The 27,314-nt window shown below is 41.2% G+C and overlaps 1 long non-coding RNA gene across 1 annotated transcript; it reads left to right on the forward strand.

Moving 5' to 3' along the window:
- The first annotated feature begins 21,130 nt into the window (after nucleotides 1–21,130).
- LOC110940730 lies at nucleotides 21,131–23,693 on the forward strand. The gene is made up of 7 exons (XR_002593487.2): nucleotides 21,131–21,384; nucleotides 21,457–21,651; nucleotides 22,310–22,586; nucleotides 22,692–22,761; nucleotides 22,906–23,139; nucleotides 23,216–23,331; nucleotides 23,428–23,693. It is a non-coding gene; the product is annotated as an uncharacterized LOC110940730 (long non-coding RNA).
- Nucleotides 23,694–27,314: the final 3,621 nt, after the last annotated feature.

Below are 27,314 nucleotides of genomic sequence, written 5' to 3' on the forward strand. Positions count from 1 at the left end.
AAACAAGGAAGAAATTGCTGAGCTAGGGGTGAAACCCTAACCTTGGCAGTTATTCCAACTATAATTTTATCTCGCCAAGGCAATTGACGGACTCCAACGACCTGAACTCACGAGTATGACCTAGAATGTGCATGCATAATGCCCAAGAATCGAGGCAGAAACATGTCCCCTAGAGTCGAAAGTGATGACAAGTAAACTGTGAATAGTTAAATTGCCATGGTTAGTCAAAGTCTAGTAGCCGCAGACAATCCATTTTCCGATTTTGAGTGTTGTTTTGTTGATTTTATATGATTTACCTGTTTACGTGTTTTAAGATTTGTTGGTTACCCTATTTGTTTATCAATCTGCGTGACCTTGATGCTATCCTATCTCGATTCAAATCCCTGTTGATGTGATCTAAACGAAACCAGTATGCTACGCTACGCCATACTAAGCTACTCGATGTGTTGTATGTGACCGCTATATTCAAAACTTAGAGGTAGTCAGGAAACTAAGTGTGCTACTAAGTACTGCTAGGAGGAATTACGTGACATTAACTACCTCTGTGATAAAATCGCGTACGTGTTTAGGAAACTAAGTGCTCTATTTGCTTCTGTGCTTATGTGCCCTAATTGCTTCTGTGCCTCTATGATTATGTGCTTATGTGATTATATGTGTTACGTGACGAGAGATGCGACGTGATTCTAAGCTTTAGAGATCTAAGAACGTGTGAGACTCGAATTCGTTGTGTTGAGCCTGTGACGATGTCTATTGCAGACCATGTCGTCATCTGGACAACCTAGATCACGCTCACGCCTTACCCGCCAGGAGAAAAGAGATCGACGTCTGGCTGCTATCATCTCTAAGACCGTGGCGAAGGCCGTGAGTGAGGTTTATGAGAACGCCAGCAAATCATCTGAGATGTCACAAGCTGATGCTCCGAAAGAATCCAGCAAGACTGCTTTTAGCTTCAAGCAATTTAAGGCATGTGGACCAAAAGAGTTCACCGGCGAGGATGGTCCAACGGCTATGTTTCACTGGTTTGACTCGATAGAAGTCACCTTTCGTCAAAGTGGATGCCCAGATAATCTCCGGACTCTCAATGCTACTGGCGTCTTCCAGTCCCGTGCTTTGGACTGGTGGACTGCTGAAAGAAACAAGCGCGGAAACGACGCAGCCTATGCTCTGTCATGGAAGAAGCTGAAGGAAATCATGATCGAAGAATACTGTCCCTCCCATGAGCGTCATAAGTTGGAGGATGAATTCTGGGGTATTAAACAAGACAAGGGTGACAACGCCGGTCTCACTGCTCGCTTCAAGCAGTTAAGCATCATCTGTCCAGACCAGGTCAAGACTCCCGACATGACCATCAAAAAATACATCCGCGCTCTTCCTGACTGTGTAGCGGATTTTGTCCTAGCTTCAAAGCCCGCAACGATTGAGGAGACCTACCTGCTCGCCGCTGAGATTAATGACAAGCGGGTGAAGGCTGGTTTCTGGGATAAGCAAGTCAAGCCCCTGCATCAAGTCACCGCCGCATCAACCGACAACCCTACTGCTCAAGCCTCCAAGTCTTCAAGAAGAAGAAAGAAGAACAAGAGTTGCGCCGCCGCAACCAATGCTGCTCCTCTTCAGTCGGTACCGCCACAACAGCAGCAACCACAGCGCACTGCGCCAGTGATCAATGCGCCGCCCGCGAAGCGTGCGTACACCGGCCCCCACCCACTCTGTGCTACATGTTCTTATCATCACCCGGTGGGTGTGGCTTGCCGTTACTGTGCCCACTGCAACGTTTACGGGCATTTCACTACGAATTGCCGCTATGGTCCCCGTCAAACGCAAGCTCAGGCTGCTGTTAACCAAGCCCTGCTACCTGCTCCTCAAGCTCCTCAAGCTCCTCAGGCTGCACAGGCCCCGGCAAACAATGTTCGGACCTGCTTTGCATGTGGTGACCCTAACCACTTCGCAAACCGGTGCCCGAACAGGGTGGTGAAACAAGAAGCCCAACAGCCCCAGCAACAACAACAACAGCCTCAACAACAAGCCGCTCACGCCAGAACCTTCAACATCAATGCACGCCAGGCTCAAGCTGATAACAACGTGGTCAATGGTACGTTCCTTGTGAATGGTATATATGCATCATGTTTGTTTGATACTGGAGCCGATAACTGCTTTGTGTCATTTGAATTTGAGAAGCTTCTTAGACGTAAGCGCTCTTATCTTTCGACGCCCTTCGAAGTAGAAATCGCTACCGGAAGAACCATTGCTGTCAATTCTGTGCTCCGTGATTGTACCCTCGAGCTCAACAGCCATATCTTTCCTATTAATCTCATTCCAATGCAACTCGGAAGTTTCGATGTCATAGTAGGCATGGACTTTCTTCGTGAAAACCATGCTGAAGTTGTGTGTGCCGATAAGATGATTCGTTTTGTGCTAGCTAGTGGTGATATTCTATGTGTTTATGGTGAAACTACTGCGAAAGATCTCAAGCTCATGTCCTGTCTTCAAGCTCGCAAATATCTCCGCAAGGAATATCGAGCCTTTTTGGCCAACATTGTTGTAGCAGAGACGGACAAGAAAAAGAAAGTTGAAGTCAAGGATGTCCCCGTTGTCCGAGAATTTCCTCAGGTGTTCCCTGATGATCTTCCTGGATTACCTCCAAGTCGTGATATCGACTTTCGAATCGACCTTATTCCAGGAGCCAACCCAGTGGCCAAAGCTCCGTATCGACTCGCTCCATCTGAGATGCGAGAACTCTCAAACCAACTCCAAGGGTTACTTGAAAAAGGCTTCATTCGCCCGAGCACTTCTCCATGGGGCGCACCAGTCCTTTTCGTCAAAAAGAAGGACGGGTCGTTCCGAATGTGCATCGATTACCGGGAATTGAACAAGCTGACCATCAAGAACCGATATCCCTTACCAAGAATCGATGACCTGTTTGACCAACTACAAGGTGCTCAGTGTTTCTCCAAGATTGATCTACGTTCAGGCTACCATCAGTTGCGGATACAAGAGGAAGACATACCCAAAACCGCTTTTCGAACCCGATACGGCCACTACGAATTTGTTGTCATGCCTTTTGGTCTGACCAATGCACCCGCAGTCTTTATGGATCTGATGAATCGCGTGTGTAAACCGTTTTTAGACCGTTTCGTCATTGTATTCATCGACGATGTCCTGATCTATTCCAGATCGAGGGCCGAACATGCGCAGCATTTGCGATTGGTTCTCGAGTTGCTTCAGGGAAACCAACTCTACGCCAAGTTCTCCAAGTGTGAGTTCTGGTTGGAGGAAGTTCAATTTCTGGGTCATATTGTGAATAGTCGGGGTATACACGTTGATCCTGCAAAGATTGAGGCAGTCAAGGGATGGGTTACGCCAAAGAATCCGTCAGAAGTTCGCTCTTTTCTCGGATTAGCTGGTTACTACCGGCGATTCATCGAAGGATTCTCAAAGATTGCTGTACCGCTTACCTCCCTTACTCATAAAGACAAGCCTTTTGTGTGGGGAACCGCGCAGGAGACTGCTTTCCAAACCCTCAAACACATGCTGTGCCATGCACCAGTTCTTACACTGCCGGACGGAAGCGATGACTTCGTTGTCTATTGTGATGCTTCAAACCTTGGACTTGGCTGTGTTCTCATGCAACGAGACAAGGTTATAGCTTACGCATCTCGACAGCTCAAAATCCACGAGAAGAACTATACAACCCATGACCTCGAGCTAGGCGCAGTTGTCTTTGCCTTAAAGATTTGGCGACACTACCTGTATGGTACAAAGTGTACGATCTTCACCGATCACAAGAGCCTACAACATATCTTTAACCAGAGAGAACTCAATATGCGTCAACGCCGATGGGTAGAACTTCTCAACGATTACGACTGTGAGATCCGTTATCACCCAGGCAAGGCGAATGTAGTTGCAGACGCCCTCAGCAGAAAGAATTACGTGATAGGTGTTCGAAACATCCAGGCTCAGTATAACCTCGAAGCTCTCATCCGCGAAGCACAACACGCTTGCTTTAACGAGCGTACGTTGAAGAAAGAACGAATCTATCACGATGGAACTCAGCTCGTGAGCAAAGCCAACGGGATATTCTATTATCTGAACCGAATCTGGGTTCCGAGGAGGACGGATTTGCGAAAGATCATCATGAACGAAGCCCACAAATCCCGATATTCCATTCATCCCGGTGCGGACAAAATGTACCAGGACCTTCGCTACAAGTACTGGTGGCCTGGGATGAAAAGGGATATTGCTCTATATGTTGGTAGCTGTTTAACTTGTGCAAGAGTCAAGGCTGAACACCAAAGACCCTCAGGCTTACTCGAACAACCGCCGATACCCGTATGGAAGTGGGAAAGCATAGCTATGGATTTCATAACTAAGCTTCCGACCACGCCATCAGGTCACGACCGTATTTGGGTTATAGTCGACCGTCTAACCAAATCAGCCCACTTTCTGCCAATACGAGAAGACTACAAGGTGGCCAAGCTAGCCCAAATCTACACCGACGAGATCATTAAGAATCATGGTACGCCTCGAGACATCATTTCGGATCGCGATGCTCGGTTTACATCGAGATTGTGGGAAACTTTTCAAGCAGCTCTTGGTACGACGCTGAATTTGAGTACCGCATTCCACCCGCAAACCGACGGGCAGACTGAAAGAACAATTCGTACTATCGAAGACATGCTCCGTGCGTGTGTTATCGATTTTGGTGGTAGTTGGAGCAAACACCTACCATTGGTCGAATTCTCGTATAATAATAGCTATCACTCCAGCATCGAAATGGCACCTTTCGAAGCCTTGTATGGTAGGAGATGTCGCTCGCCTATTGTATGGCACGAGGTCGGTCATTCACAATTAACTGGGCCCGAGATTCTGCAAGAAACGACTGACAAGATCCACCAGATAAGGGAAAACTTGGTAAAGGCCCGGGACAGACAAAAGATGTACGCCGATAAACGACGCAGGCCCCGCGAATTTGCAGTTGGCGACTACGTGCTCCTAAAGGTATCACCTTGGAAGGGAGTAGTCCGATTCGGCAAAAGAGGGAAACTTGCGCCTCGATTTGTTGGACCTTTTAAGATTCTGGAAAGGATCGGTAAAGTTGCCTACAAACTCGAATTACCGGAGGAACTCAGCAATGTCCACCCGACTTTCCATATTTCGAACCTTCGAAAATGCGTTGCCGACCACGACGCAATAATACCACTCGACGATCTTCAGGTCAATGAGACGCTACACTTCGTGGAAAAGCCTGTCGAAATCATGGACCGACAGACCAAGCAACTCAGACGCTCTCGCATTCCTATTGTGAAAGTACGATGGGAAGGCAAACGAGGCGCGGAGTTCACTTGGGAACTCGAAAGTGACATGAAGGCCAAGTACCCGCAGTTGTTCAGATAGATCTGAAGCATCAAATTGGTAAAATCACACGGCGATGTACGGTTCTCGGCCTAATTTCGGGACGAAATTCCCTAAAGGAGGGGAGACTGTAACACCCCGTGTTTTCCAAAAGTCAAAGTCAAAGTCAAGTGTTGACTGTTATTGGAATTAAAGATTAATAAAGACTAATTTCATTTTAGTTTCATTTTGATTTTCGTATTATTTGGAGTAAGTGTTGTATAATCAAACAAATCGGACGACAATCGAACTGTGAATCAACGACCGACTGTGAATGATAGGAAGTAACAACGCAATAAAGCTGGTCAATCAATAATCAAGCTAATCGAATCAATCATCGAACTCAAGTGTGGGGATTTTAGTACTTTTTATACGTGTGTGTGTGCCTTATATGTTACTTGTGCATGTTTACTTTTATGTTAAGTGTGTGGTGAATCAATCAAATCAATCAAGAATCGAAGGTGAATCAAACTCAATGAAAATCGAACCCGAAATGGTTGTAAGGATGCTTGTATGTTAGATATAGTAGTTAGGACTAAAAGTAATTTGATTAGGAATTCTATCATTCTCAAATCATCGTTCATCGAACTCGAAATATCAAAAATCGTCGCGAAACACTCAAAACCAGGCAAGCCAATCGAACAGGGCAACCTGATCGAACAGGCTAGCCGATCGAACAGGGCAACCTGATCGAACAGGCTAGCCGATCGAACAGGGCAACCTGATCGAACAGGCTAGCCGATCGAACAGGCTGTTCGATCGGACAGCTGTTCGATCAGGGATGCTGTTCGATCAGCTGACCCTTTCCTCTTTTGGAAGCCTATAAATAGGGCTGTCTTTGTCAACCTTTCCACTTTTGGAAAAGCTCTGACCGACCAGCCTCTTCTTCTCACTAAATCTCAGATTTCTCTCAAACCGGTAAGTATTTCGCTCTAATCCTTGTACGTTTTTGTTCATTAATCGATTCTCCATCTTTCTATCTTTCAAAATCTGAATTTCATCCATGAAATCACCAAGATCTAGGTGTTCTTGAGTGATGTCATCATGGTGTTCTTGGTGTTCATCAAGAACTTCATGTTCTTGACTTCATTCAACCATGAATAAGCTAGATCTAACCGATTTCCACATAAATAACCTAAAATCTTCCAAAGATCTTAACATTTCACGGTGGAAAAGGATTGGAAGATGGGTTTTCATCTATCTTTCAACTCTTTTACACTCAAAAAGGTGAAAACGAGACTTGAACCGATTTACAAATCAATCTAAGCAAACACATGGTTCAAGATTCGGGTTCTACCGAGAGATATACCGATTCCGGGTTAAACGTTAAACTTAGGTTCCAAACCGTCTCTGACCGAGTTTGGGTGATTCCTGCTCGAGTCAGTAGACTAGGTAGGGACTTCAGCTTTGTGGTTCAACTCGTAGTCAAAATATCTCTAAAACATCAACAAATAACGGGAAAAAACCAAGTGTTAAGTGATAGGTTAACCGAATCGAGAAGCTGGCCGAACGGCTAGGCTGTTCGATCGAACAGCCCAACCGAACGACTATGCCAGCCGATCGGCTAGGCTAACCGATCGACTAGCACTTAGTCCCACAAACTCATGAAGTGTAGTATTGACGAGGTACTGTTCGATCGACTACGCCACTCGATTGTAATCATTACTGGTCGAATCATGAGATACTATACTTCAAAACACTTAGACTTTTCGAAGCATTGGAATGTCACCCGATCGAGCATGCCAGCCGATCGAGTGACATATTTGAAAACAATACAATGCTAACCGATCGGTTGGGCTAACCGATCGAACAGCTGTTCGATCGACCAACCTGAAAGGTAGTACAAACCATCATACACAAACACATCCTTCACATCAAAGGAAGAAACAATCCACTTGAAGGAACCAGCCGATCGAGCCAGCCGGCCGATCGAATGGATGTTCGAACGAACTTTCAAACCAATCGAACAGCCCACTCGATCGAACAGCTGTCCGATCGATTGGTCTATCCGATCCAAGTACATTGTTTACTTTTTCCGCGTTACTCATCGTTGTGTTATCGAACTATCCAGGCTAACCTATTCTCAGTGCTCCCTTCAATCCACAACCAACCACTGTGAGTATACTCGATCCCTTTTTGCTTTCAGCACTTTTGGGTGTTACATACGTAATCTATCAAATTCACAAACAACACAAACTATTTGAACGCTAACCTACTTGCATGTATTACTTGTCTAAATGATTGCTGTTCATTATGTTTACACGTGGAGTGCTATCTACCTGCTTTAGCAACGTAGTACTATAGTTTGGACTCAGCACCCGTTCACACGGGGGTTGCTAAGGACAATTACTTGCATGGATTACAGTGGTAATCATGTATCGCGAACTGTCTCGGACAGTCAACTCGAAGTCGTTGGTATCGATGGTCCCATGTTGATAATTTACATGCATCGTTTGCCCTTGTGTACGTGCTTGGTTATGCGTAAACTATTCGAACTCTATATGCTATATCAAACTTGTGTACTCACCTTTACATTATATGTATTGACTTTTATTTTAACGTATGTGACAGGTGTTTAAGCTACTAGCGTGCTAGGGAAGCGAGGCAATAATAAGCTTCTAGGAGCCTGTGACCTTAGGACAGTGTCCACGTACCTGCCCCAGGGCCATAATTATCTGTAGATCTTGTACTGGCACCTGTAGTCAGTAAGATTTACGGATAGCCGTCTAGAGGTCTTAGAACAATATTTACATTCAGTCTGTAATAATTAAGAATTTGAGTTGTCGGAACAGTTCCCATATTGTTTAGTTGATTTCTATGATAACTTGTTATTATTTGGGACACGGTATGGGACGTGTTATATAACTGAATTGTATGATAGTTGTTGTGGAAACTTCTGAACAATCTGTTTCGCTCAGTGCCGCGCCCCGATGATTCCGCCATCGGTTGGGGTGTGACACAGGTTCAACTGAGATCCGAATGCTTCCTGAAAGGACTGCCAAATTCTGGACACAAATCTTCCGTCTCTATCAGAGATTATCGAGAGAGGCACTGCATGACGTGCAACGATCTCTCTCATGTATACTGCAGCTAATTTGCTCATGTTGTCTTTTTCTCTGATTGGCAAGAAATGCGCAGATTTCTTTAACCGGTCTACTATTACCCAAATAGTACCGTGACCCTTGGGCGTTCTTGGCAACTTTGTTATGAAATCCATCGAAATCTGTTCCCACTTCCATTTGGGCATCTCAGGTTGCTGCAGAAGTCCTGAAGGCTTCTGGTATTCGGCTTTTACCTTGGCGCACGTTAAACACTTGCTAACATAAACTGCAACATCGCCTTTCATCCTAGGCCACCAGTAGAAATCCTTAAGATCTTGGTACATCTTATCCGTACTGGGATGAATAGAGTATCGTGACTTGTGAGCTTCATCGAAAATAACCTTTCTCAAACCACCAAACAGAGGAACCCAAATTCGTTTCATGAAACATAACGTTCCTTCCTCGTTTGGCACTAACTGCTTCTCCATCCCACGGAGATATTCCTCCTCAATATTCCTTTCCTTGAGAGCTTCTTTCTGTGCGGCACAAATGCGCAATGAGAGATCTGTCTGGATAATCATCTCTAGAGCCCTAACCCTTATGGGCTTGATCCTTTCCTTTTGACTTAGGGCATCGGCGACCACATTCGCCTTCCCTGGATGATACTTAATTTCGCAATCGTAATCGTTCAGCAGTTCTACCCAGCGCCTTTGTCTCATGTTAAGCTCCTTCTGATCAAATATGTGCTGCAGACTCTTATGATCAGTGAAGATTGTACATCGCGTACCATACAAATAATGTCGCCAAATCTTCAGCGCAAATACCACTGCCCCTAACTCCAAGTCGTGCGTGGTATAATTTTTCTCGTGAACCTTCATTTAGCGAGAAGCGTATGCTATAACTTTCTGTCGCTGCATCAACACACATCCTAAACCTTGACGCGAGGCGTCACAATATACCACGAAATCATCCGTTCCTTTGGGTAGCGACAAGATCGGTGCATTACAAAGCTTGTCCTTCAACAACTGAAATGCTTCTTCTTGTTTGATTCCCCAATCAAACTTCTTATCTTTCTGAGTGAGGGAAGTCAATGGTTGGGCGATTTTTGAGAAATCCTCAATGAACCTTCGATAATAACCAGCCAAACCTAAGAATTGTCGAATCTCAGTCGGCGTCTTTGGAGTTTCCCAATTCTTTATCGCTTCGATCTTTGTTGGATCTACGTGGATTCCATTTCCATTAACCACATGTCCAAGAAATTGGACTTCGCGTAACCGAAACTCGCACTTCGAGAACTTGGCATACAACTTCTCCTTTTTAAGCAACTCCAAAATAGCTCTTAAATGTTGTTCGTGCTCATCCTTCGTCTTCGAATAGATCAAAATATCGTCGATGAACACAATCGCGAACTTGTCGAGGTACGGTTTACAAACTCTGTTCATCAAATCCATGAAAACGGCTGGCGCGTTTGTCAACCCAAACGGCATCACCAGAAACTCGTAATGTCCATATCGAGTTCTAAAAGCAGTCTTGGGAATACTTTCCTCTTGTATACGCAACTGATGATAACCTGATCGCAAATCGATCTTTGAATAGTAGCTTGAACCTTGCAGCTGATCAAAGAGGTCGTCAATTCTCGGCAGAGGATATCTATTCTTGATTGTCAACTTGTTCAGTTCCCGGTAGTCTATACACATACGAAAACTACCATCCTTCTTCTTAACAAACAAAACTGGAGCTCCCCAAGGCGAGAAGCTTGGTATGATGAATCCCTTGTAACAGCTCCTGGAGCTGTGTCGACAACTCCTGCATCTCCGAAGGCGCAAGTCGGTAAGTTGCCTTAGCCACAGGCGCGGCGCCTGGAACTAAGTCAATGTGGAACTCGACTTGTCTCTGCGGCGGTAATCCTGAAAAGTCTTCTGGGAAAACTTCAGGATACTCCTTTACCACTGGGATGTCTTCAATCTTTGGCTCAGCAGCTTCTTTATCCACGATGTGTGCCAATAAGGCAACACATCCCTTCTGTAAACACCTTCGAGCTTTCAGATAGCTAATGATTCTTAGAGGCGTATCGAGCTTCTCTCCGTGAACCACGATCGTTTCTCCATCTTCTATTGGGATGCGAATGGTCTTTTCGTGACAAACAATCTCGGCTTTGTTGCTTGACAACCAATCCATCCCTACCACCACATCGAAGCTTCCCAGCTCGACTGGTAGTAGATCCAAAGTGAACTCACGTTCTCCCAGTTCAATTACACATCCTCTAACGACTTCATTCGCTCCAACTAGCTTTCCATTAGCCAGTTCAATTGAGTACAGAACATCTAACTTACTAGCAGTTAACCCAAGCATATTCTTAAATTCTAACGATACAAAGCTATAGTCGGCACCGGTATCAAACAGAACAGATGCAAAGCGTTGATTTATAGGGAACGTACCAGTAACAACGTTGGGATCCTGGTGCGCTTCCCTCACTCCGATGTTAAACACTCTTCCACGGGCTTGGTTCAGCTTTGGGCATTCCTTCTTAAAGTGCCCGACTTCTCCACAATTAAAACAGCCTGGTCCTTGACCATTACCACCTCCGTTTCCAGCTTGAGTGTTGTTCAGGTTGCGATTTCCATTCCCAGCTTGATTCGCAACGTTTCCACGGTTCCCATTTCCTCCATTTCCTCCCTGCTGGCGGTTTCCATTACCATCCCCATAACCTCGATTCCTAGTACGCCCAGCACCAGTTCCAGCCCAACACGTATCCTTCGTGTGGCCATTCCTTCTACATGATTCACACTTCCTCAATCTGCATTGGCCATTATGATGGCGCTGGCACGTATTACACTTGGGAAAAGTACCCATATAACCCTTCCCTTTATTCTCAACACCGGTTGCAGCTCTGGCCGGTGTGCTTGATTCACCCTTCTTGTTCACATTACCTGTACCTTGCTTGAAGTTCGAAAATTTCCTTTTATTTTCACCAGACGACTCCACATGAGTCTCTTTCTTCTTCTGCTCAGAATTCGAAAACTTGTTCAACCGAATGGCTTCCTCAGTAAGTGCCACACTAAGATAAATGGCTTCTGTGATGGTTGCGGGCTTGGAAGTAGTAACCATACTCATGATCTGAGGTGCCAATCCCCAGATAAAGCGCTCAATACGTTTGAACTCCGGTGTGACCATGTACGGCACTACATGGGACAAATCATGGAATCTCTGAACATACTCTGCAATCTTGGGACCTTCCATTTTTAGGTGCCAGAACTCAGTCTCCAGCTTCTGAATTTCAGCACGTGAGCAGTACTTCCTTCTCATGAGCTCCTTCAGCTCATTCCATGACATCGCATAAGCAGCAGCTTCACCCAAGGTTTGCACTTGCAAATTCCACCAAGATAGGGCTCCATCCAGAAATAGCCCTGAGATGTAGGTCACTTGTTGCTCGGGAGCACACTTGCTCATTCTAAGGACAGATTCAGTCTTCTCAGCCCATCTTACAAACGCAACAGCACCTCCTGTGCCGTCGAAATTCACGGGCTTGAATCAAGAAATTGCTTGTAAGTGCACCCTACACATACGTTTCAATTTACAAATGGTATTAGCGAACGTGCTAAAAATATCCAAATGTATCATAGTATATCTCAACGACTTAACATTACCATTGGGTGGATTGTTATTGCCGTGATTGTGCGAGATATTTCCACTCGTTTCTGCATGAGAAGCAGCGTATTGCGCGATAGCTGCAACAATGATTCCTTGGAGTTCTGCCTCATTAGTGGGCATGCGCGGGTCACGTCTTGGAGGCATCTTCTAAAAGATGTTTCACGTTGGTCAGGTCATAGTGAGTGAATAATATGGGTATGTAATAACATTCATCAAGCACATAACATCTCGTGTTACAAATTAATCAAGCACATAACATCACATGTTATAGAATATAAACAATCGATCCATCATCACATATAATGAGAATACTGCGATTGCGCTATCATAAATCAAGACCACAGTACAATGTTTACAAGTTTTGTAACTGTATCGTACATCAAAAGTGACTAAGGGCCACATCGCCCTTGTCTAAACTGTCTAGTCATGTAACACCCCAAAACCGAATTATTAATTTGCTAGTTTGTTATCATGTTTAACAAAAGGAGGTATAATAACTAGGTTAGTAAACCTAGTTAAATGCCTAGCAAATTAAGTAAAGGAATGAAACTTGTGGCAACTATGATGGGTGATAAACTTGAGGGACTAGGAATGCCAAATTTGAAACTGAAATTAATTAAAACAAAATTAAATCACACACACACACACACACACACACAAGGTGTGTGTTGCGATCGTACAGGAGAAGGGAGCAAGGGGGTGTGAACCCTAAACCTCAAGAAATCATCAAATTAAAAGGGAAATTGAAGGCTAGTTGACTGCATGAATTAAGAATGGTGATCACCTAAGTAATTCCTACATCAAGTAAGTCGAATTTTGCAATTTGGTGATGTTTGATTTAGAGGGTTTAGTGTAATTCGTGAATGTAATGCTAAATCTAGTATGAATGATGGTTGCTATGGCTGTGTAGACATCAAGATATGTTAAATTTTGAATATGAACATGGATTAGGCAAAACCCACTTGCATGTCAAGGAATGGCTAGAAATTTTGAGATTTCTACATGTTAAATTGGTTGTTGTTGATGATCTTGTTATGAATAATCGATGTCACAACCATATGTTCATAGTTAGGATGAAATATTGTTATGAACTTGATTGATTGTTAATAAGTTATGTGAAGAATTAGTAGGAATCACGCTTTAAAAGCTTGTACATAATGTGTTACAAATGCGAAACCGGCCAAGTGTTCGATGAAATGCCTAAGAGAACAAATTTGTGAAATTGTATGAAAGTAGGGCTGTAAACGAGCCGAGTCGAACCGAGCTAGACCCAGCTCGAGCTCGGCTCGAACTCGATTCGAGCTGGCTCGGCTCGAGCTCGAATTTCAAATCGAGCTGAGATTTGAGGCTCGAGCTCGACTCGATTAGAATTCGAGCTAGCTCGGCTCGGCTCGATCTAGCTCGAACTAACAAAAAACCGCAAAATTTACTACTTAAAAATGAATTTCTTCATAGACTAAGGGCCATATTTACCATTTAGTTTAACCATATGGCTAAATATGCAAGTATAAATAGTTAATTCTCTTTGTACATTGTCTTTATCTTCTTTTATAGGAGAAATACTCCCTTTGTTTTTGTTTTCTAAACGATGTGGGACAAAAAAATGAAGGATGTAAACCTTATCGAGCCAACTCACGAGCTCACGAGTCGAGCCAGACCAAGCTCGAGCTCGGCTCGTTTACAAACCGAGTCGAGCCGAGCTGGCTCGTTAACAACCGAGCCAATTTCGAGCCGAGCTTTCTTCGAGCTTTTTTCGAGCGAGTTTCGAGCGAGCTGCGAGCCACGAGTTTTTTGAACACCCCTATATGAAAGTTGTGGGTAAGTATGTATAGAAAGTGTTTATGGTGTAGTCGTTAACAAGATAATATGTGAAGTGTGCTTTAGGTGGAGTCCATACGAAAATTCAGATTTGAATGAATGGTTTGGTAAAATTATGCATTAGGGACTTGTACCTTGTGCTTAAATGGTGTGATGCTCACCATGTATTTGATGCGCTTGATTTATGGTAATCAAAAGTGAATGTGTACGAATGTGAAACGAATAGCTTATTAATAAGTAATGATGTCGGAGTTATGTCGTGTACGTATCTATGATAATAAATTTGACTAAGTAAATGTTGAACAATGTGGTTGTCAGTACATGTTTTATGCGTGATAAAGTTTGACTATTAAAAGTTTATGTAGCTAAGAGTTGAAAATGGATGCGATATGAATGATCATGCGTGCTAACTATGAAATGGGTATAATGACTTGAAAGGATAGGAAACCTAAATTGATATGGACTCAAGTATGGAAGGCTAACAGATTAAGAGGAGATGAGGAAGTTATGCACAAGCTTGGACGCACGAGGTAAGTGATTTCCATAATCACTTCTTGGTTTGTTTAAGTAATATAATGTTTAATTATTAAGTTCATATGAAGTTGAGGTCAAATCAATAGATTATTTTGATAAATGCATGAACGGGTCGAATAATTCGTAGACGAATAATAATAAGCCGAACATGTATAAGTTAAGAAATTCCTTAACTCGAATGTTGGATTTCAAGTTCACATGATAGAATGTTAATTTACAATCACGTAGGAAGAAACGTGACGCAAAACGGATGAAAAATGAGAGAGTTATGTCCGTTTCGGTAAGAATTAATGACTAGGAAAAGTGCAGAGCTGACACGGCCGGGTGGTGAGCTAACACGGCCGGGTGAAGGTTCTGTGAAAAATATATGATTTATGTGATTTATGCATCGTAGGCTTCGGCATATTATCCGTGGACTATGGTGGGCCTCCCAAACATGATTTCGAGTGTTCCCTTGACGATTATAAGTTGTAAACCCAAGTCTAAGCCTCATGTAATTTGTATAAGAGTATGATAGATGTATGTAATGATGATTAGGGAGGTGTGTTAATTAAGTTAAGTGAATAGGATGGTATGTAGGTATGAATAAATGGAGTCATGGTGAGTTTAAGCCGTATAAACTAGTATGCGTGATGTGTATAAAAGATATATATATATATATATATACACACACGTATGTACATAATTATGTGAAAGGCGTACATTGTGTTGTAGTTAAATAGATGCATATAAATGGTTGGCGACCTTTTTACGAAAATGTATTACTTGAATATGTTGGGATTACGGGTTTGCTAACCAAGGTATTATTGAGTATGTTTGAAAGTGCAGGTTTATGAATGTCGGACTTTCGAAGTGTTGATATAGTAATGAAATGGTTGAATGTTAGAAGGATAATCGGGTTGAAGTAAACTTAAGCGGTTAGATTATGCTATGGACGTTTTGGTTTATACGGTATTTCATGTTTGGTCGTCACCACCTACAAACGGGTTAGTTATATGAAAGTATATGTCATGCCCATTTAATTGGATAATCGAATGCGTAAGAGAAATGAAAGTATGTACACGAATGGAACTAAAATGATGGTTTTATAAGCAAACAAGTATAACGACTAACTTTTTAAAGCTTTGTTGTCGAATGTAGGTAAATCCTCAATTTGGGCGACTCGGCGAATTAGAGCGAGCACGTGTTCTTCATATGTGATGCCAACCGCTTTCGCTAGTTGATACTAATGTTTTGGGTCAAAATACCTTTTTGTACAATTTGTTGGTAGACGCACTTTTATTAGTATTCGATGTTTTGGTTTCAGTAGTATCTTGTAGAATGGTATTTGTCTAGGTTATGGTTCAAACAGGGATATACGCATTTTACGGACGGGTCATGCCCAAATTTTGTTAAAATCATGTGTTAATGTTACTAGCGTTTTTACCCTTTTAAGTTGTGAAAGATTTGTACATTTTAGAAGTTTATGTTTCTAGCGCCTTCTAGATGTCATTTCTTCTAGACGCAAATGCGGACGTAACAAGTCAACTACAACTACAACCAAATACAAAATATCAAAAGTCATGTCATCAAAATGCGGTCTTCAAAAAGTTGTATAGTCGGCACAATCGCGGTCGTCTCACCAAAAGTCTAACTGTATCGAATCAAAATGCCTATGCTGATGGCGGAGGAGGAGGAGGGGGAAAATGAGAGTAATACAGGCGACGCATGTGTAACTAGTCCTGCTCTAAAGCACGACAGACGCGCAGCAAATATGCTATTTGCTGCTCGGAGGTCCAAAAACGAGCGTCTGAGTCAGGGGAAAGTGGACGCGGAGGGTGTGATGCTGCAAACGGGGTCTGGCAATGACAGGATGGACGTGGAACTCTCTCCAAATCCTGAATACGACGTGTCAATGCCTCCTGCTGTATCATCAAGGAAGTAAGGATGTCCTCCGTAGAGTACCCAACATGGTATGGGTGGTACGGATCAGACAATGGCATGATAGGGGGCGTAGTCCATAAAAATGGCTCGCTCGATGGAGTGAAAGATGGTGCAGTAGGTGGTGCAACAGGAGGAAACTGAGATATAAACGGAAAAGGTGATGACAGCATGGGTGGAGCAGAAATAGGCGGCTGCCTAGATGACCCCTCTGTAGGACGCAGTGGCGGTATGTCCTGAAGGAACGTAATCATGAGATCAGTGCGGTGAGCGTCTGTGGTGTGTGGGGGAAATAGTGGGATATCAGTGGGTGCAGACACAGGTGCTGAAACGGGGGCTACTGAAGGTGTAACAGGTAACACAAATGGTGGGTAATCGTCATCGTCATTGATCCACCCGTTACGGGTGTCGGCGTAATGTGGATCTACATGAGTAACAAAAGGTGCACGGTCGAACAGCACCGGCACAGGATCAGGAAATGGTGCAACAACAGGATCCTCTATCAAGAGTGGAGCGTCAACAGGAGCGTCAGCAACGGGTACATCATCAACAAAGGGTGCAATGGCTAGTGCATCATCATGAACAGGGTCATGCTCTAATGCAGGGTCAGGAGTAGCTAAAGGCTCTGGGGCCACAGCAGGCTCCGGGTCAACAAGATCCATATCGAAGTCAGCATGGTCGTTAAACAAAGGATCGAGAGGAGCTACGGGTGCCTCTAGAGGCTGATCCAAGTGAATGAACTCGATCTCCTGGTCAGGATCGAAATCAGGGGGAAAGACAGGATCAGAATCATCAGCAACCTCGTGATCAAATTCAAAGTTGTGTGCGGGACCGGGTGCAGCTGATAACGCCATGTCTAGGTCGGCGTCATGAGAGTGATGCTGCCCCCCCTGAGTGTGTAAGGACGCAGATGCCACAGACTCAAAGGAATCTGGGACAGGTGAATTAGCAGGAAGCTCCTCTGCAGGGGCCTCAGCAATGGGTAGAATAATGTCAGCAACAATAGGGGCCCCGCCCTCATGGTCAGCCTCAGGTGGGTCATCCTCAAACAGATCGACGTCGTCGTCAGAAACAACATCGAGTGGCATGTCTACGACTGGAAAAGCAGCAAGCGGTATAGGAGCAGGGATCACCGCAAGTGGTAAATCCCCGGCAGGAAGGCCATCAGCAGGCTCAACTCCGACGTCAGGTAGCGCGAACGGCTCGAAGTCATCGTCGTCAGTGCTGGTGGTGTCGGATGTGTAGACCTCTCGCTCTGACAGAATCTCATCATCGGACACAACTGCCATAGGATCCAGGGTGTACGAAACTCCTGTGTCTGAGGATGATGGCATGATGTCTGTAACACAACCACATATATGCACAAATAATCAACATAAGAACAAATAAACATGTAAGTCACCATAAAGCAAACAAGTAATTCTCCTAGTCTCGATAGACTATCCTCCCAGCCTCTCAGACTGAACCTCCTAGTCTCTCAGACTAACTCCCTGGCCTTTAAGACCAAACCTCCCCAATCTCTGAGATTGGCCCCTCAGTCTTCATGACTGAACCTACCCAGCCTCTAGGGTTGAACTCCCTCAGTCTTAGGGACTGAACCATAAATTGTGAAAAAGTGCTCGTACTTTTTGTTCGTAAAAATGTTTTGTATCCTGGATCTGGACGTAATGTATGCAATGTAAAAATGTTTTCGTGAGAGCCCTAGTGATCATAGTCTAGACTCGAGAAAGAATCCTAGTTCGCTATGATCTATGCTCTGATACCAAGTTGTCACACCCTGGCTTTGGGGAAGCGTGGGTTTATTTGGTGTGACTTCTTAATACCTTAGCATAATCACAACAATGCTATATGAAAATAAAACCATGATGTTCATCCATTCAACAAGTTCTAAAAAGTTAACACAACAACATTGTTTAAAAAGTTGACACATGCAACGGATTACAACATGACATAATAAAAATATTGTTCATACGACACAACCAAAAGACATGAATAAAACACAGCTTAAGACTTGTGACCCGTCCAGGAAAAGATCACACTTCCTAAACTCGGATGACATCATTATTCTTACGCAGCTTGACGACATCGCATACCTTGCCAGATCCCTTAATTCCCTGAAATACATGCAGTTTGAAAAATCAACAAAAAGTTGAGCGAGTTCATGTAAAAGTGAGTATGAATAAACCTTTAAAGTATGTATAAAAGTCCCTGGTATGTAGCAATAAGGAAAAAGAGATCACCAATGGATTGCAAAGCCACTGGTATGTGTGAGAAAGTGCAGGGAAACTCAAACCTAGCAAATTTGTACTGGGCTTCGGCTGTAAGACACAGTCACCTCTATGGGCCTCCCCAGCCTCACGGGTGTGGGCTCACTACACCCAAATAGATCTATCACTCTTGTGTCCCTCGGTCCTAACAAAGAGGATTAATGGCCTCGAGTGTTGTACCCACCCCTCACATGATCTAGTAGTATAAACCCTCCCTACGCGCACTACAAGAAAAATGACCATTTGGGACTAAATTATGAGGGACTGATCTATCAGTCTCGGATACATAGTATCGGGGACTAATTTATTAGTTACTAATTGTATTAGAGACTGATTTTTTTGTGACTGATGTCCGTGACTAATAATCAGTCCTTAATACTTGGACAACTTATCTGAGACTGAATTTTAGTCACAAATATGTTTGTCTAAAAATAAATTTTGGGGGAAAACTTATTGGTTACTGAAATTCAGTCCTAAATAATACACCCCATTAATAAAAATGGCGCCATTTTATTGGTCACTAATATTCAGTCACTAATATATTGACACCGAGGGACTAAACTATGAGGGACTAATCTATCAGTCTCGGGTACGTAGTATCTGGGACTAATTTATTAGTTACTAATTGTATTAGAGGTTGATTTTTTTTGTGACTGATGTCCGTGACTGAATTTTAGTCACAAATATGTTTGTCTAAAAATAAATTTTGGGGGAAACTTATTGGTTACTGAAATTCAGTCCTAAATAACTGACCCATTAATAAAAATGGCGCCATTTTATTGGTCACTAATATTCAGTCACTAATATATTGACACCGAGGGACTAAACTATGAGGGACTAATCTATCAGTCTCAGATACGTAGTATCTGGGACTAATTTATTAGTTACTAATTGTATTAGAGGTTGATTTTTTTGTGACTGATGTCCATGACTGATTTAACTAAATAAGACTAACCCAGTTAAAAATTATAAAAGGATTTCTATTAAAAAGACTAACCTAGTTAGTCTTTTCAGTTAACTACTTCAGGGGCTGATTTGGTTATTTTTAAAAGTATTTTAACCTTATATTCTAACCGAGTTAATGGATTTGTAAAGGTTCCTTATTAAACAACTAACTTAGTTAATATACCCAGTTAATATACCCCTGTGGTTCCACATTGATTAGATAACCCATTAACATCGGGGCACGTTCGAAGTTGCTTTCGAATCGGTCACCAACAAGACTCGAACCCGCGCCCCTCGAACACACACACACACACGCATAACCGGCTGGACTACCACCATCGTTGTTCATATCTCAGATTTATGTTATATATATAGATACACTTTAGAAATATCAAATATATATATATTTAAACCTGCATATCCGCGCTGTTGACCGGACTTCGACAAACCCCGATGTTAATGGGTTATCTGATCAATGTCGTTGCACACCTATTCTCTGCACCTCAAAAGCAACTTCCCACGCGCATTTAATTGATTGGAACGTGCCTGACTTCGATGAAACCGAAGTATTTTTTATAAAATTAAAAGTGGAATCTACCACTAATTTTTGTTGATGTAATGTCCAAATTGAGGCGTTTTATAAAAAAAAAAATTAAACCAAGCGTAGAAAAAAGTTGTAGCAACATCCGTAGCAAATCTGAGGAAAAAAATCTAAAAAAATAACGTAGCAAAATCGGTAGCAAAAAGAAATGTTTGAAAATTAAATAAAGAAGTTAAATAAACCTGGTAGCAAAATTTGTAGAAAGTTGGATGTAAATAAAACTTAAACCCCAAAATAGGGTTTTCTTATATGCAACCAGTTACTCCACCACCGTTCACGACCATCACCGCCCACTCCACCGGAATCACGACCTTCAAATTGAGTTTCGGGTCGAGACGAGGTTCGTACACACTACAAAAGAACTACACAAACATGGATATTCTTGTTGACCAATCATATTCTTTCTTTATGACGATGTCTCAAACTGGAAGCAATGATTAGTAAGCAGCCATCTTGCATAACCCATCTAAACTGCATTTGCATAAAATTAAAATAACTAACATGACATTAAAATATAAAAATAAATAAAAAAACCTAATTTAACTATTCATCGTCGGAATCCGCTAAAAGGTGGGGTATTCCGTATTCCGTAACAACGTACGAGTACAAATAACAGTTCAAGTTAAAATACCAACTAACTTATATATCAATTATGTAATCGGTTTCAATTAATGGTCAATAACACAAATTTGTTACTCCTCAAGTCGATTTTCTTTACATATGGAATATTTATACTTAATCAAATTTGTTACCCAAACCCTTTCTTAGCAAAAATCATAAATCTCTCAAAAAAAAAAGGGATTTGTTTTTTGTTAAAATAAAACAAAATGGGTGAATTAAAAAAAGCAATATTCTAGCACTAACTGATTGGTCTATTCAAACTCACACGGATCACCATGCTATCACCATCATCCGTTGATCAAAACCAATCCAACGGCCACAAAACCCTACAACACTTAAAGCAGACAACACCCCCTATCTCCTCACCTCTCTCTCGCTCATCTCCCCCCTCTCTCTCCAGCAGGTGGCCGACACCACTCCAGGTGGCGGCGGCGCCAGCTTCTCGGCGGCAACGACGAACACAGAAGGTCGACGAAGGTTTGAGCGGCGGTGGCGGTGGTAGATCGGAACGACGGGCGGCGGCTCGATGGTTCAGGTTCGAGTTCAGACACGTTCCTGTTTCGGGTCGCGATTCGGGTTTCGAGTTTAATCGGTTCAGGTTAGAATCCGGTTCAGGTCTTGTTTGTTTGAATTCCGATTCAGTTTTCGTTCAGTTTTGTTTTTGGTTCAGGTCATCGGAGCTCCGGCCCGGCTGACAATGGCAACGGATTCAGGTCTCAGTTCGGTTGAATCGGGTGGCTCGGGATCGAGCCTGGGTTTGATTCGGTTCCGTTTCCGTTCTCTTGAATCGGGTGGCTCGGGAAGGTTTGAAAATTCAGATGGAGGCGTTGGGAGATACAGATCCCAGAGTCGCTAAGACTTGCAGGTGAAGTTATTGATCACAATTCTCACTCTGATTTCAAGCACTTTAATGACTTTATTATATGTTATGTTATATGTTTTAAGTTCCAGTTATTGCTCTATTTATTCTTAGGCTTTGATCATGTATCTGTTGCCGACTTGCTGGCCTTTTGTTTTGTATAATTATTTGTTTATCCAGTTAATTTCGATCTAGCAGTACAATTTAATTAGGATATGCTTCAACTGTATTGAACGTTATAGAGTTTCCTTTTGTAATAATAGAACCAGCTCCCAAACAAGGTAGAACTGTAGGAGTAGAACCGTAGATGCGATAGCCAAAAACGGCTGTTTGACACCTGAAGCATGAACATGTTATGTTAATATGTGTTTTATAAGTCCATTGGAGCAGGTAACTGTTTATACATAATAATGCAAATTCACATTGGTAGTGGTTTCGTCTGACAATGACAAATGTTTGTGTTGAACTAGCAAATGTGTCACTGGGGCAAATTGTATTACTGAATGGGAACTGATAACTTCTACATGGCTTTAAGAATTATCTTTTCTTTATATATATACTTTTTGATCACTAGGTGATCTTATATCTTTGTATTGTCCGTCATTTCCCTATGATCCCATTTTTAGTAATCCGTATTTAAATTCATGGTTCTTCATTTCTGTAGATACTTAGCTGAGGCTCTTGTTCAAGCAATGCAATTTGATGAAGCAGATACCTTATGCAAAAGAACCCTTGAAATCCACAGAATACACAGTGCACCTGCATCACTTGAAGAAGCAGCTGATAGACGATTAATGGCCCTCGTATGTTTTGTCGCTGATTGGTGACTTGCTATTGTTGTTTGTTGATGTTTGTTAATCAGGCTGCTGACATTACCGACCGACTCCAACGACATCGAAAGGTTGTAGGACTATGACGACCGACTCCAACGACATCGAAAGGTTGTAGGCTGCTGACATTATGCTTCATTAGCTGTTTTACGATGTCATTTCACAGATATTATGGCGTCAACGACTTATATTCTTTTGTTTGCTTGCATTTCACAGATCTGTGGTGGTCCCCTTGTCACGGAATTATCGACTTCAACCGCTGTATAAACATGGGCTCTACCTTAAGGTACCTAATTACATTTCGTTGTACTTATCGTTATTCTTGTCGGACGCCGGATTTACATGAGACGCCGTCATGCTATACTTGCCTCTTTTTGGTTACATGTCAAATTGCTGTCAAAGTCGATTAAAGATTGTAGAATTGATGCAGGGGCTTATGGGTATTATTGAAAATTGAAGGTTTCTTTTAACAAAATTGGACATGTATCTCATTTTAAAACCCCGGTTAAACCGAATGCAAGAAAATGCCCGGTTTCTTCTGATGAACCGGAGACTACAGTTTCAGATGATGACTCGTCTTCTGATGAATCGGGGACTATAGTTTCAGATGATGACGCTTCTTTGTGGTTGAGTGAAGATCAAGAACATGGGATCAAGATTAAGGGTTTGTTGAAAATATACATATATGTGTGTGTGTTTTCATTTAATTAATCTTTTTTTTTAATTTGATTTGATTTTAGATGAATGTGAATGTTCAAGTAAAGCAGGGGAGATTGAAAAGGGTAAAGCTGATTTCAAAAGTGATAAACCCTTCATGGTTTATATAAATCAATCACATCTTACTAATCGCGGAGTGGTAAGTGTAACTAACTTCATCTTTGTCAGATATATATCAGCGTCATAAAACAGTCACTAATGTTACCACTAATATAATTGCTTTCATATGATGCAGTATCTACCAGCGGAGTTCAGAAAGAAGTTCTCGAGGGGTCACAAGAGCGATCACAAATGTTCGCTTCAACCTTGGAGTTTGGTGGATGTGGTAATGGTCGCAAGCTCACAACTGATGTGTATTTAACCATGTTCTTTGAAATGACAGTTCTTAATATATTAGTTTGAGTTGGAACTAACTTTGTGGTTTAAATTTGTATTTTGTTGAAGTTATTTGTATGTTTTATTGTTAAATTCTTGAGCTTGAGTTGGATGTCTTGAATAATATGGTAAACATCCTCAACGTCACTTTTCTTTTTTGTTCCGCGACGCTCGATATTTGCTCGTCGCTCGTTCGAAAAATACTCGGATCGAAAGACGCTCGTTCGAATTTGACTCGGTTGAAAAAACACTTGGTTCGGTTCGGTTCGGTTTGTAAACGAACTGAGCACGAGCAAAGGTCTAATCGGTTCGGTTAGGCTCGTGAACAGCCCTAGCATGCATACTATCGACTATCAAATGTAGTATCAAAGACTATTTTTTAGTCTTCAAAAAAATCATAACAAGAAACAGTCATAGCATCGGCGACTATTATTTAGTTACGAAATTAACATATTAGGGATTGATTATCAGTCTCTAAAAAAAATATTCGGGATTGAAAAAGTTCTTAAAAGATACAAAATTTCAGTCCCTAAAAAACATATTCGAAACTAAATAAGATGATATCTAAGATTGTTTTTCAGTCCCTAAAAAATATATTAAGGAATGAAATGGCATGTTATCAGGGACTAATTCTCAGTCTCTACAATGTCTATTAGAGACTGAATTGTCATGGAACCCAAATCTAAGTAAATGTATTTGGGACAAAATAGACAAGGTTCAAGTACTGATTTTCAGTCCTGAAAGGCCTAGTATCAAGGACTGATTTTCAGTCACCGACGAAATGTATTCGAGACTGAAATTTAGTTACTAATGAAAGTATCTAGGACTAGACAATTAGGACTGGCCCGGGACTGGCAAAATCAGTCCCTAATAACCATTAGGGACTAATTTAGGAGTTTTAGAGACTGATTTTTCAGTCTCAGATTGCGATCTTTTTTGTAGTGCGCTAACCATACCATGTAATAAAAGTTTTGTAACAATTGTCGCATGTATTTCACCCCCGAAGTATAAAACAGAAAACAGTAAAGAGAAAAGCGGAACATGAACTCACAGAAGTGCGTCTCGTGAAATAGTCGATCCCAACTCAACCTGCTGCGTGACGACCTACACGTACTAATTCCTATTAGACGGACGGCCGTGCCTTGGCTTAAGGTTTAACGTTTTTGGGAAATAGTTAGGCAACTATTTCGTATTCACACTTCTTAATTATTGTATAAGTATATTCCTTCCCAAGGATGGGGGTAATAATACATGTATACTTTATAATTCCGAAAATATATTTTCACTTGAAAATATATTTTAATCACTTGTCAAAAATACTTTAATTCCAAAATATATATATTTTTCCCAAAAATATTATATTTTACCTCATACTCTTTTCCCAAAATAATATTTCACCAAAAATATACCAATAAGAGTATTTTTCCGAAATATACATAAGTTACGTGTTAAAGTTCGCGTTGTAACAATAATACTTGTACAACTTAAATAATTATTTTGTGAGAGCGTTGGTATTATTTTGGAGTCGTAATTTCACAGTATTTTCAAGTTATATTATTTTCATCCTAAAAATAATATATATCTAGTTCACAAAATAATCACATAATCACACAAGCGTTTTATTATAAAATATATATTCTAAATATATATTTATCAAGTTTTATTTACGAAAATCCACCTCCGATACTTGGTAATTTTTGAAATAAAAATCATGGCGAAGTTTATTTAGAAAAGTAATGTTAAAAATATATTTGTAACCGTTTGTTATAAAAATATTTCTAAGTGTTATATTTTTAGAAAAATTTCGCCAGAGTTTTCTCTGTAAATGGAGGTGTCCATGCTTTTAGCATATCATTTGCTTTTGTAAAAATCAATCAACCAATTTAACAATCAACAACATACATTATTTAATCACTAATCTTGACAAAATAAGACTAAATCATAAACTCATGAACTTGAAAGTTTTGTAAAAATATGTAGTAAGTCACTAACACATTTAGTAGGTCTTGTTATCTTTAAAAATAAGATTAGTTTCTTGAAAACTTTATTTTTAAGGAATTTGAAGTTTACAACTTCTAGTCATAATTTACAAAAATATTTCTTTGTTAAATTTTCTTGTTACACAAGTGTTCACACACTTGTTTACTTACTAAAAATGCTTTTAGTTCATACAAAATCCGAGTTTTAACAAAACTAGTATTTTTCACTTGGTTCTTCCGAAAAACCACTTATAGATCTTTAGATCTACAAGTTTATAACCTTATTTTTCAAGAAAAATTATATTTATTCAAGTTCAAGGTTTATGTATGGATGGATTCATCATCTTTCATATTTCTAACTTTTACATCCTACTAGTTTATGTTCTTAAACATGAACTAGTATGTCTAGATGATGATCCATCTTGCTTCTACTAACAAACAACATGTAATAATCATAACAACACAAGATCTACATGATTTACCCATATATCTTCTCTTTATCCACCCATTAACACTTATGTTCAAGACTTTAGATTATGTTCATTAGTGTTTCTTATCATTTCATCATTCAACCATCTATTAACCACTAAAATCAAGATCAAGATGATGTTTTAGAACACTTACCACTAGCACAAGGCTAGGGGAGAAACAAGGCGTAAAAGTGGTGGATAAAAGAAAACAAGAGCGGTCCTTGAACTTCCGAGTGCACCAAGCTTGTTTGTAGGACTCCTTGCACCTATGTGTGTATGTAAAATGATTGAACAAGACTCGATGGTGGTGGTAGTATGGTGAGGTGGTGGCGGCCGTGGGGTATGAAGGAGAGAGAGAAAGGAGTTGCTTGGTGGTGAGTTGATGAAATGAAATGGTTATCTTACTTACATATTTATAAACCATGCTTTACTATAATCCTCCATGTAATATGCCTTCTAAATGACCAACATATGCAATTAAATAATCAAAAGAAACAAGGGCGGGTCACCCCCCTCATGGTGACCGTCGAGTAGGGGGTAGGGGGTTGGGTTGTAATGGTGAAGTAACTAATTAGTTGAATTTGAAGTGTTTAGTTAGCATATTAGTGTGTGTTATATAATATAAGGTGTGTTAGAGGTGTTCAGAGACCCTAACTAGCTCAGAAAAGTAAAAACAGTGTCTTTGGCAATATTTTTATGTTCCGGGTAAAGTCCGGTTGTTCAGTTGGATATTGATTCGTTAAAGTGCTAAATAAAGCTTTAAAGTGTCTTTTATGTTGTTTTTAGTGATACAATAAATTCCCAACACTTTGAAAAGTGTCTGGAACTATTTTGCCAAGTTTTTGCACTTTACTAGCATTGTTAAATGCTGAATTTTGGTATTTAGTGCAGAATTCTGCACTTTAAGTATGTTTTAGGCACTTTCGGTCACTATAACTATCACCTAGTGACGCAGTTTTATGGTCCTCACCTCCCTACACTCCCTACTAGTGTAGTAATCTATTCCTGGCTCATACTAGCCTCAGAAACAATGTCTGTTTAGTGCTAGCAATGTCAGCATGTTTACTGGTTTATCCGCTCACTGAGCTGACTGTGCTTTGTGCATCAAGTTTGTCACTATTGTTTGTGTATAATAAATGGAGTGACAGTAATAAAGTATGATGCATGAGTATGTATTTATCAGAAAACAGAAAATAATTTATTCATAATTGAAATCAAGCACAGTAATTAAGCACTAATTAAATATTAATTAATTTGTACGGATACCTGGATTTGTGAGGGTTGTCACATTTTGTGAA

Source organism: Helianthus annuus, chromosome 5 (genome assembly GCF_002127325.2).
Source record: "Helianthus annuus cultivar XRQ/B chromosome 5, HanXRQr2.0-SUNRISE, whole genome shotgun sequence".
Lineage (NCBI taxonomy): Eukaryota > Viridiplantae > Streptophyta > Magnoliopsida > Asterales > Asteraceae > Helianthus > Helianthus annuus.